This window comes from Callithrix jacchus, chromosome 2 (genome assembly GCF_049354715.1).
Source record: "Callithrix jacchus isolate 240 chromosome 2, calJac240_pri, whole genome shotgun sequence".
Taxonomy (NCBI): domain Eukaryota; kingdom Metazoa; phylum Chordata; class Mammalia; order Primates; family Cebidae; genus Callithrix; species Callithrix jacchus.
This window is the reverse complement of record NC_133503.1, coordinates 92,913,819-92,925,040: the sequence shown is the minus strand read 5'-3', so window position 1 is coordinate 92,925,040 and position 11,222 is coordinate 92,913,819. Positions and strand designations below refer to the sequence as shown.

The 11,222-nt window shown below is 40.3% G+C and overlaps 1 pseudogene; it reads left to right on the top strand.

Moving 5' to 3' along the window:
- The first annotated feature begins 9,466 nt into the window (after positions 1-9,466).
- On the top strand, positions 9,467-10,381 carry LOC100397832 (heterogeneous nuclear ribonucleoprotein D0 pseudogene; annotated as a pseudogene).
- The last annotated feature ends 841 nt before the right edge of the window (positions 10,382-11,222 follow it).

The window sequence follows — 11,222 nt, the reverse complement described above, 5'->3', positions numbered from 1 at the left end:
GCAATTGCAGAGGCATGAGACTCTTGGAAGCCTAGGTCCAGCACGGGCAACTATCGCTTCTGCTCACAGGCCATTGCCCAAAATAAATCATATGGCTAGGTCCAAAGTCAAGAGGCAAGGAAATACACTTCATTTCTAGAGTGTGAAAAACTGCATTGTTACCTGGCAAAGCACAGAGATTCAGAAAAGGATGAAGAAATGGGGCCAGGAACTTATTCTACCACATTAAAGTAGGTTGAAAGTTAGTTATGTGCAGCACACAAAAGTACACTACATCTAATTTTAAGAATTTTTCACCATATGGGCCAACAGAAAAGAAAGAAGAAAATGGTAAGGAAATATCAAATTGTGAATTTCTTCAGGAGGCATATATTCTAATATACCTTTCAGAATTTTGCAAGAATTCTTGCTCAATTGTAAGCACCACTGGATGGTATTTTGAACACTTCAAATTAAACTGTTTCAGTGAAGCTGAAATGTACTAATTTTGAATACTTAGCCATCTGGTGCATTATATGCTTAATTACAGCTGAAAACTCATGAATGAACAGTATGAGGCAATTTTTCTTTCCAGTGGATCCCAATTGTGTTTGTCTTCATTCTCAGGAGAGGAAAAAAGGAGAAATTTGCCAGTGTTACATTATGCCATTTCTTGGGCTTGGTCTTTTCTTCTCTTTTTATGTATGTCCATCTTAAAAACACCATCAAGCCATGCCAAGATCCTTGTACCTCTTCATGAGAATCAACTACAGATGCAAATCTGTTATGTAAAGTAATCATGATCATAGAAGATTATTTTATTCTGTCAACTAATGAACTCAGTTTCACATTTAAACTCGGTTTCCTCAAAGCTTGCATGTTTTATATATATATTCTGTAGCACATTTCTCTCTATTCACTGTATTCAAAACTCTTAACTAAATACAGTTATTAAAAAAAAGAATTAGTGGTTCTATTTTCATTGTGAGAAGTACAATTAATTTAGAAAAATTGAGCTAAGAAATTAAGAGCTTAAGCACAGACTTTACTAATCTCATTTTTCCATTCCCTCCTGAACATATTAAAGGTCAGTAAAAGCCAACTCTGCAAACACTATGCAAGGTACTTAAGGCACGTTCAGCCTTGGCCATGTTGCTCAGAACTTGCAGATATAGCTTAAGACTCTTCTTTGCTATCAAAATGCTTGTAGTCTGGTTGAGAGGCAAAGCAAAGTGATATGAAATAGTCAACTGCAAATCTACCACTATATTGTATGCTGTATTTCTTGGTATTAGACGTAACCTCTCTTTCTCTACCCTACTTTAATTAGGTCTGTCCCCACCCTCTTTATCTCTCAACACACCCTGCTTGTATCCTTCAGAACACTTATCACAGTTTCTGGTTCTATGTTTGCATATGTGTTTGCTGCCTGCAGGCCCCATTAGGTTGTAAGCTCTAATGGCAGGTGCTATGTCTGATTTATTCACTGATAGATACCCTGTACTTCACATAGGGAGTTAGCCTCTGTAAACACTGTTAAATGGATGACTGAATGAATGAGTAGAAGAAATAAAGAAGGAATAAATATCTCTGTTGAAGTAAAATAATTTAGAGTACTTTAATTTGAGATTTACAGTGTGTTAGAATGAAGACCCATACTTGAGGGTTTGTTGCTGTTGCTATGGGGATATAGTGTGTTAGATGGAAGAAGAAAGGGCAGTCAGGTAAGCAGCTATGACAGAAGTGTGTGCCCATCCTCCTCCTCTGTTACTCAGCATGTCTGGGATCTGGGCCAGCTCTAAAGGCACAATTCTCTAGTTTAAGGAAGAAAGAGAGTGTGTGTGTGAGAGAGAGAGAGAGAGAGAGAATGATAGAGAGAGACAGAGAGAGAGAGACTTACTGTGTTCACTCTGGTCTCAGAATTCTGGTACTGAAAAGCAGTTCTTGGTCAATTGTTGTGTGTGGTAATAATAGGAGAATCTCACTCTTTATGAGCAGGTACGATTTACAAAGCACTGTCAATGTGCCATGTCCTGTGGTTAAGTGCTTAAACAGTGTACTCTCTGATTCTGGACAACAACCCTAAGTGGCGGTTAGTACCGAACCCATTTTACATCGAGGTGACTAAGGATCAGGAGAAGGGAAATGGCAGTGAAGTGTCTTGGCTGAGATTTGAACTCAGTTCTGTCTAACTGGAGTTCATGCTCAGAGCCCAAAAAACTGTAATAGATTTTTTCTTCTGAGAGACTTAATTTGAATTCCTTTCATTTTGTGCATGAAAACAACTTCAAGACAGTTACTTAATCAAATCAATTAATAGTTACTGAACTTCTAGGTCTTTGGGATACAAAGATTCACTCATTCACCTAGTCAACAAATAGTTCCTGAGCACCATTATGTCCTAAGTACTAATCTAGGGGCTTATAGTTTATCCATAAATAACAGTCCAAGATCCTGCTCTCATGAAGCTTACATTCTAGATAAGGAAACAAACTATAATCAATACACAGAATAAGAAGTAAATTATACCTTGTTTTATTTTTATTTATTTATTTGAGACGGAGTTTCACTCTTGTTACCCAGGCTAGAGTGCAATGGCGCGATCTCGGCTCACTGTAACCCCTGCCTCCTGGGTTCAGGCAATTCTCCTGCCTCAGCCTCCCGAGTAACTGGGATTACAGGCACGCGCCACCATGCCCAGCTAAATTTTTGTATTTTTAGTAGAGATGGGGTTTCACCATGTTGACCAGGATGGTCTCGATCTGTTGATCTCGTGATCCACCCGCCTCGGCCCCCCAAAGTGCTGGGATTACAGGTTTGAGCCACTGTGCCCGGCCTATACCATATTTTAAAAGGTATTAGCTAAGATTGCCGGGCGTGGTGGCTCATGCCTGTAATCCCAGCAGTTTGGGAGAATGAGGTAGGTGGATTGCCTGAGGTCAGGAGTTAGAGAACAGCCTGGCCAACATGGTGAAACCCCGTCTCTACTAAAAATATGAAAATTAATTAGCCAGGCTTGGTAGTGCTTGCCTGTAGTCCCAGCTACGTGGAAGGCTGAGGCAGGAGAATTGCTTGAACCCTGAAGACAGAGGTTGTAGTGAAGTGAGATCATGCCACTGCATTTCAGCCTGGGTGGCAGAAGGAGACTCCGACTTAAAAAAACAAACAAAAATAAAAGGTATTAGCTAAGATCGAAAAATAGAAGATGGTACAGGGCCTGGCAAAAGGGTCAAGGAAAGTGGAAGTCCAGGTTGCAAATTTAAAGACAGAGTTCAGAAGAGATCTCAGCAAGAACCTGACGCTTGAGCAAAGTGAGACACGAGATCTCTAGGGAAGGGAAGCGCCGGGCAGAGGAAAACAGCTGCTGAAAAGCCTTTATTGTGGATAAGGACAGCTTAAAGTAAGGCGAGTCACTGCTTTCCAGGAGCTCACACTCAGGATGAAGGAGCTAAACAAACAAACAAAGTAATTACACATAATTATGGTTGAGAGTAATCAGTCTCAAAGAGAAGGTGTGTGCTTGGTGTTATGAGAGCTCAGAAGTAGAGGGACTGACTGCCTGGGGGCATTTGGCAGGCCTTGCTGAGGAGATGATGATGTCATTTTTTCCTAAAATAGAGGACATTTCTCAACTGGCTGAGGGAAGATCGACAGAGATGTAGAAGAAACTCGTTGGAGCATCTCGTGCTCAGGAAGCAAGAAGATGACTTGCCTGAAGCCAGAAGTTGAATGGACAAGGGATTGATAGGTTGGAAATGGAGATTAAGGTCAGATTGTACAGAGCCTTGCTTACTGCTAGAAGAAAATTTCATGTCTTAAATGATGTGGAGGCTCTAAGCAATTTAACCACAGTGGAGGGGAGGCATTTATACAAATTAGAAATGTGGGTTTAAGAGAGGTTAAGAAACTTCTTGGGCCACAGAGCTTCTAAGTGGCAGAGCTGGGATTTCAGTCCAAGCTTGTTTGACCTCAGAACCATGATAACAGGAGAATTTCCCCTGTTGAATTCCCCCTTAGTTATTGCAGAACAGTGAACCTTGTGAAGTCAGGTGCTGTTCTTATTAGGAGAGCCTGGTCAGAGGTTGCCTTGCTTTTGGGAAGTCCAGAATCCACTCTGCCTAGAACTTTACTTTTTCAGAAAGTCCAGAATTCATGTCATCTGTTATTTTATCAACGTTTACATCAAAGTCGTCACAAATTTTTCTCATTTTTAATGGTTGAGTACGTGGTATCACAGATACATTAAGTAACTTCATTGAAATCACCCAGCAAGTCACTTTCAGACCTGAATGAGAAGGAGACTAAGCAAATTGAAATGAAAATACAACATAAATGTATCCAGTCAGCAGGAATATGTTAGGCCCTATTTTTAGGAGTTAGAGCTACATATAAAAACAATTATGCTGAACAAACTTAAATTTGATGTTTAAACTCAGAGGGGCATTGAAATTAGATGAATAAATATTATATCCATGGTACAGTATAATCACAGATGGTTTTCTTTCCCTTTTCTGGAAAGATAAATTTAGAAGCTACTGCTTTGCAGGCATGTATTTACGTCATGACTATTATAAAAAGGTAATATATTACCCTAAACTTTGTGCCTTTTTGATTTGTTAACATAAGTGTGAATGTACATAAGTCTAAAGGAAGGCCTGCAATAATTTTCTTTTTCTTGTTATTTTCAGGCAGGAGTGTGGACATGTACGTGTACATATGTTCTAGGTAATGATTTATAAAGCATCAAACTATCAGAATATACATTTTTTTTTAATTTGAGAAGATAATCACATTTTGGTATAAGTTGTGGTAGATTCATGGCACCCCATGAATCTAAAAATCAACACATTATTTAGGACAGGTAAACTGAGGATGAAAAAACAGATTTCTTAGCCAGGCATGGTGGCTCATGCCTGTAATCCCAGCACTTTGGAAGGCTAAGGTGGACGGATCACTTGAGGTCAGGAGTTCGAGACCGGCCTGGCCAACACAGTGAAATGCTGTCTCTACTAAAAATACAAAAATTAGCCAGGCATTGTGAGCACCTCTAATCCCAGCTAGTCAAGAGGCTGAGGCAGGAGAATCGCTTGAACCCAGGAGGGAGAGGTTGCGGTGAGCTGAGATCGCACCACTCACTCCAGCCTTGGCAACAGAATGAGACTGTCTCAAAAGAAAAAAATAGATTTATCAAATTCAGCCACTTAAATAACAAAAATGTTTGTCTCTTTCTCATTTGGTCTGAGAATTCAGTTCTAGTGAAGCTCTCCACCATACAGCGATTCAGAAATCAAGGCTGTTGGCTGCTTGGACATCTTTAACGTGCGGCTTCTAGGTAGAGCATTCTGAGCATTCCATCACAGCCAACCTAAGTTGGGAAAGAGGAAAGGAGGAGTGCACATGGAAATCATTTATGGTCCAGATCTGGAGGTGGTACACAACACCTCTGCGAACATGCCAAAGGAGAGAGCTCAATCACATGCCATGCTTAACTGCTATGTTGTTTTGGGCCAGAAGAAGGGGAATATATATTTTGGTGGACAGCTAGCTGGTAAGATCCTTTTATGGTTTTGTTGGATACTGATGGAGAATGATTCCAGAAGGAAAAAAGCATCCTACATTTACTTACCACAGATTCTGTCCACGAAATTATCATACTCATAAAACCTTAAATCCCCGACCTCAGTATCAACTCTCTTGACTTGCATTTCTCATTTTATTAGCTTTCCCATGCTTGAAGTCAATTTAAATGACATTTTTACTTTATTTTATTTATTTATTGTTTATTTTATTTATTTATGTATTTATTTAACTTCTGCGATACATGTGCAGAACGTGCAGGTTTGTTACATAGGTATACACGTGCAATGGTAGTTTGCTGCATCCATCAACCCATCATCTGCATTAGGTATTTCTTCTAATGCTATCCCTCCCTTAGCCCCCCACCTCCTGACAGGCCCCGATGTGTGATGTTCCCCTCCCTGTGTCCATGCTCATTGTTCAACACCCACTTATGAGTGAGAACATGCAGTGTTTGCTTTTCTGTTCTTGTGTTAGTATACTGAGAATGATGGTTTTCAGCTTCATCCATGTCCCTGCAAAGGACATGAACTCATTCTTTTATATGGTTGCATAGTATTCCCTGGTGTATATGTGCCACATTTTCTTTATCCAGTCTATCATTAATGGGCATTAAATGACTTTTTTTTGTTGATAACAGTTGATTCACATTCAAGCTGATGCTAACTGGCAATTATCAACCAGTGGCTCTAACTTTAGTAGGCATCAAATCACCTGGTATAATGTGCAAATTCTAGGCCCTAACCCCACAAAGTTTCAGGGTTAATAGGTCTGGAATAGAACCATATATATATATTTATTTATTTTGAGATAGAGTCTCTCTCTGTTACTCAGGCTGGAGTGCAGTGGCTTGAACACAGCTTACTGCACCCTCATCCTCCTGAGCTCAAGCAATCCTTCCACCTCATCCTTTTAAATAGCTGAGACCACAAGTGTGCACCACCACACCCAGCTATTTTTTTTATTTTTAGTAGAGATGAAGTTTCTCCATGTTGCCCAAGTTGGTCTCAAACTCCTGGCCTCCCAAAGTGCTGGAATTACAGGCATACAGGCATAAACTACTGTGACCAGCCCTGATGTTTGCATTTCTAAAAGTTTCAGATAAGGCTGATTCTGCTGGTCTGGGACCACATTTTGAGAATAACTACCCTAGACTTTTGCAGTGATGTCTGAATTTTTCTCTGCTATGCTTTTGCCACCTCCTTACAGCAAAACCATCCCTCCTTGAACCCAAGAAGACTTAAAGATACCTGCTCACTTTCTGTAAGGCAGACTGAAACTTCCGTGTGAGTTGGTGTTTTTGCTAAGATTGTGCCCTCCGATTGTATTTAATTGGACAAGAAGCTGTGATTTGACTTATTCCATATCTGAAAGATCATTCTTGCCCTCACACTATCCCAGACTTCTTTTTGGCATAGGTTTTCTTGTCACATGCTCCAAATTTGGATTTGCTAGTCTAAACCCCTGGCTCACAGTAAAAATTAAATAGTCTTACTTGGAGCCTTCAGTGTGCTTCTTCCACTTCTCTAGCAAGTGGCATCACTCAGAAAGTTGTATTTTTGTATCAAATGCCTTGCTTGTCTGGGACTTTTATTTTTATTTTATTTTATTTACTTTTTTGAGATAGAGGTTCGCTCTGTTGCCCAGGCTGGAGTGCAGTGGTGCAATCTCGGCTCACTGTAACCTCTGCCTCCTGGGTTTAAGCGATTCTCTGCCTCAGCCTCCCGAGTAGCTGGGATTACAGGCACGTGCCACCACACTTGGCTAATTTTTGTATGCTTTTGTAGAGACAAGGTTTCACCATCTTGGTTAGGCTGGTCTTGAACTCTTGACCTTGTGATCTACCCACCTTGGCCTCCCAAAGTGCTGGGACTACAGGTGTGAGCCACCATGCCCGGCCTGTCTGGGACTTTTAAACAATGTTTTAAAACTAGCAACCTTTGTTTGCTAGTTTTCTTGAATAACTACCATTCTTTATGTATCCCAAAGATATATACATCTTTGCTACAAAGATACATCACTTCTTTATGGAGTAAAGAATGGTAGGCACACTGTATTTTTTAATAGCGCCACATCTTGATCTTTATTTATTATTCAAAACTGCATGCTTATTATTGGTTACTGCAGGCTGCCTGTATAAGCCAACATTTATCGCATATTTGAAAATTTGATTCTTTTTCTTTTTTGCTTCCAAAATAATTATCTCAGGCAAACCGGAGTCTATGAGAACCATGATCATATCTTTTGACCCAATTTGTCTGCTGACTTCTCTTGGTGATTCAGTGTAAAACACTACAGGGGCTAATCTGCCTGGGGCAGGAAAGTACAAAATAGATTCGGTACAACAGTTTCAAGGCTTACAGGTAATTAACTCAGCATGATTTAGCTGGATTTGTACCAAGCATGTGTTTGCCCGTGCTGAGAAAAATAATACTTTGTCTCTTTCATCAGTGGACCTCAAAACACTTTGTAAACATTAATTAATGCTTATCACATGTCCCATCATCCCCATTTCCAGATGAGGAAACTGAGCAATAGAAGCTAGAAGGTGATTTGCCTGTAGTCTTGCAGGTGGGCCTGGTGGAGTGCACAGTAGAACACTGATTTTGGTCTTTTGACCTTTGGGTCATACTTCTTGTCGATGGAACAGCTGACACCACCCTCTTAAATATGGACAACCAAGTTTAGTCATTCCTTCAAGCTAATCTATTCAAAATACAATAACAAAGTGAAAATTTAGGAAAGCTATGTGGCTATGTTTTGTATAGATAAACTCTGGTGGGAGTGTGTGTGTGTGTAATCACATATGTGTATGCTTCTGAACATGTACTTAACATTGAGTTAGAATCATTACTTAGTTAGGCAGCATTATATAATGGTTTATTTTCCCTGTGGAGAGATCAACTGACCAATGAAGGGAGGGAATGGGAGTAAAGGGTTGGTTGGCTCTTTCCATGGATCAGGTCATGAGATGGCTGGGAGTAGGGGCTCACCCAACTCTCAGGGAATGGCTGCACTACAAATTGGCTCTCCATGGGACGAGTGGTTCTGCCCCTCTGCAGTTGGAAGAGCTGCCTCTAAACCCAACTTTATACCCAATGTTCACCAGTTGCCAGTTGCCAGCAGCTGGTGTTTCCAGATAGCTCCCTGCATAGCAATGACTGGCCCAGGCTGCTCATTCCCTGCCTGCAAGTCTGTTCTCACACTTGCCTTACAGAAAGGGAGAGCAGAGGGAGGGTGGTGATTTCTCTCCTGAAGCACCCTTTTAATGTGGGCTCAACTGTACTAGGCAAGAAACCTCTTCCTGCAGGGAGACCTGGGCGCATGCTGACCCTGTTCTCTTGTAGTTCCAGCCTGCACCATGGGACACCACTGGTAACAGACCAAGCCTTTTATAAACACACCTGTCCTAGGCATCAGAGTCTTGACTCTCAGAGTCAGGCCCTCAGTCCTGATAACCATATATCAATAGTGGGAGCAATTTTTATTGGCTTCAGTAGATAACTTTTTAAAGACAAAAGAGGAATTGTTAAGAGTGTCCAAATGAATTAAAAATGATGTGCCTTTTACAGGGTACTAACATAAACAGTATACATTTAATGAACATTTCACGTGCACATATATAAACACAAATGCAGATGCTTCTTAACTTACAGTAGTGTTATATCCTGATAAACCCATTATAAGTTGAAAACATCTCCATTTAATGCAACTAACTCACCTAAAATCATGGCTTAGCCTAGCCTACATAAAAATTCTCGGAACACTTATATTAGCCTATAGTTGGACAAACTTATCTAGCACAAAGCCTACTTTATAATAAAGTGTTGAATATCTCATGTAATTTATAGAATATTTTACCGAAAGAGAAGAACAGATGGTTTTGCACTATTGAAAAGTCAAAAAATTGGACGCCAGTAAGAACGAGGAAGATGAAGGCCATTCAAACTCCTCCCCACGACACACTGAAGCAGCGACGGCACAGCGGGAAGAATGAAAAATGTTTATAGGAGGCCTTAGCTGGGACACTACAAAGAAAGATCTGAAGGACTACTTTTCCAAATTTGGTGAAGTTGTAGACTGCACTCTGAAGTTAGATCCTATCACAGGGCGATCAAGGGGTTTTGGCTTTGTGCTATTTAAAGAATCGGAGAGTGTAGATAAGGTTATGGATCAGAAAGAACATAAATTGAATGGGAAGGTGATTGATCCTAAAAGGGCCAAAGCCATGAAAACAAAAGAGCCGGTTAAAAAAATTTTTGTTGGTGGCCTTTCTCCAGATACGCCTGAAGAGAAAATAAGGGAGTACTTTGGTGGTTTTGGTGAGGTGGAATCCATAGAGCTCCCCATGGACAACAAGACCAATAAGAGGCGTGGCTTCTGCTTTATTACCTTTAAGGAAGAAGAACCAGTGAAGAAGATAATGGAAAAGAAATACCACAATGTTGGTCTTAGTAAATGTGAAATAAAAGTAGCCATGTCGAAGGAACAGTATCAGCAACGGCAACAGTGGGGATCTAGAGGAGGATTTGCAGGAAGAGCTCGTGGAAGAGGTGGTGACCAGCAGAGTGGTTATGGGAAGGTATCCAGGCGAGGTGGTCATCAAAATAGCTACAAACCATACTAAATTATTCCATTTGCAACTTATCCCCAACAGGTGGTGAAGCAGTATTTTCCAATTTGAAGATTCATTTGAAGGTGGCTCCTGCCACCTGCTAATAGCAGTTCAAACTAAATTTTTTGTATCAAGTCCCCGAATGGAAGTATGACGTTGGGTCCCTCTGAAGTTTAATTCTGAGTTCTCATTAAAAGAAATTTGCTTTCATTGTTTTATTTCTTAATTGCTATGCTTCAGAATCAATTTGTGTTTTATGCCCTCCCCCCAGTATTGTAGAGCAAGTCTTGTGTTAAAAGCCCAGTGTGACAGTGTCATGATTAGTAGTGTCTTACTGGTTTTTTAATAAATCCTTTTGTATAAAAAAAAAAAAAAGAAAGAAAAGAAAAGTCAAAAAATTGTAAGTTGGGGACTACCTATACATACTTTTGGGGAATAGGGCTATTCATCAACTTCCAGATCCTCCTTACAAAAGCCTTGGAAATCTCTAGCTGATGTGGTGAAGGACATGGTTTCTGCTTTCCTATATCCTGGCCCTCTTTCCTTTTTTTGTCTCATATTTGGGTTTCCCTTCTGCGGCTTAGGTCATTCTTGCCCCATACCAATCCACAATAAGATAAGGTAGGGTCTTTGCTACTGCCTTTTCATTACTACTCCACAGTTTGATGTTCTCGAATGGTAGTGTTCATTAGAAGTATCTGGAGATCTTGTTTAGAAGAAAGTGTGGCTTCCTGGCCCCACTCTTAGAGAGGCAAATTTAATAGCTCTAGGATAGGGCCCAATTGTCTGTTTTTAACAAACACGCCTAGGTCATTCCAATGTATGTGACCCATGGATCACACTTTGAGAAACATTGCTTTAATATTTGTCTTTGGAAACATCTTAAGTTTGTTTCAAATACAGCCTTTGCCAAAGCTAATCCTCTATGAAGTGCTGGTTGCCCACTTTGTTAAATAAACTCCAGGAACAGCTTTTGCTGCTTACCTTGTCTCTCAGCTTTCTATGTCTCAATATTCTGTTTGGCTTCTGATCTCTTTATCCTCATGTGTTC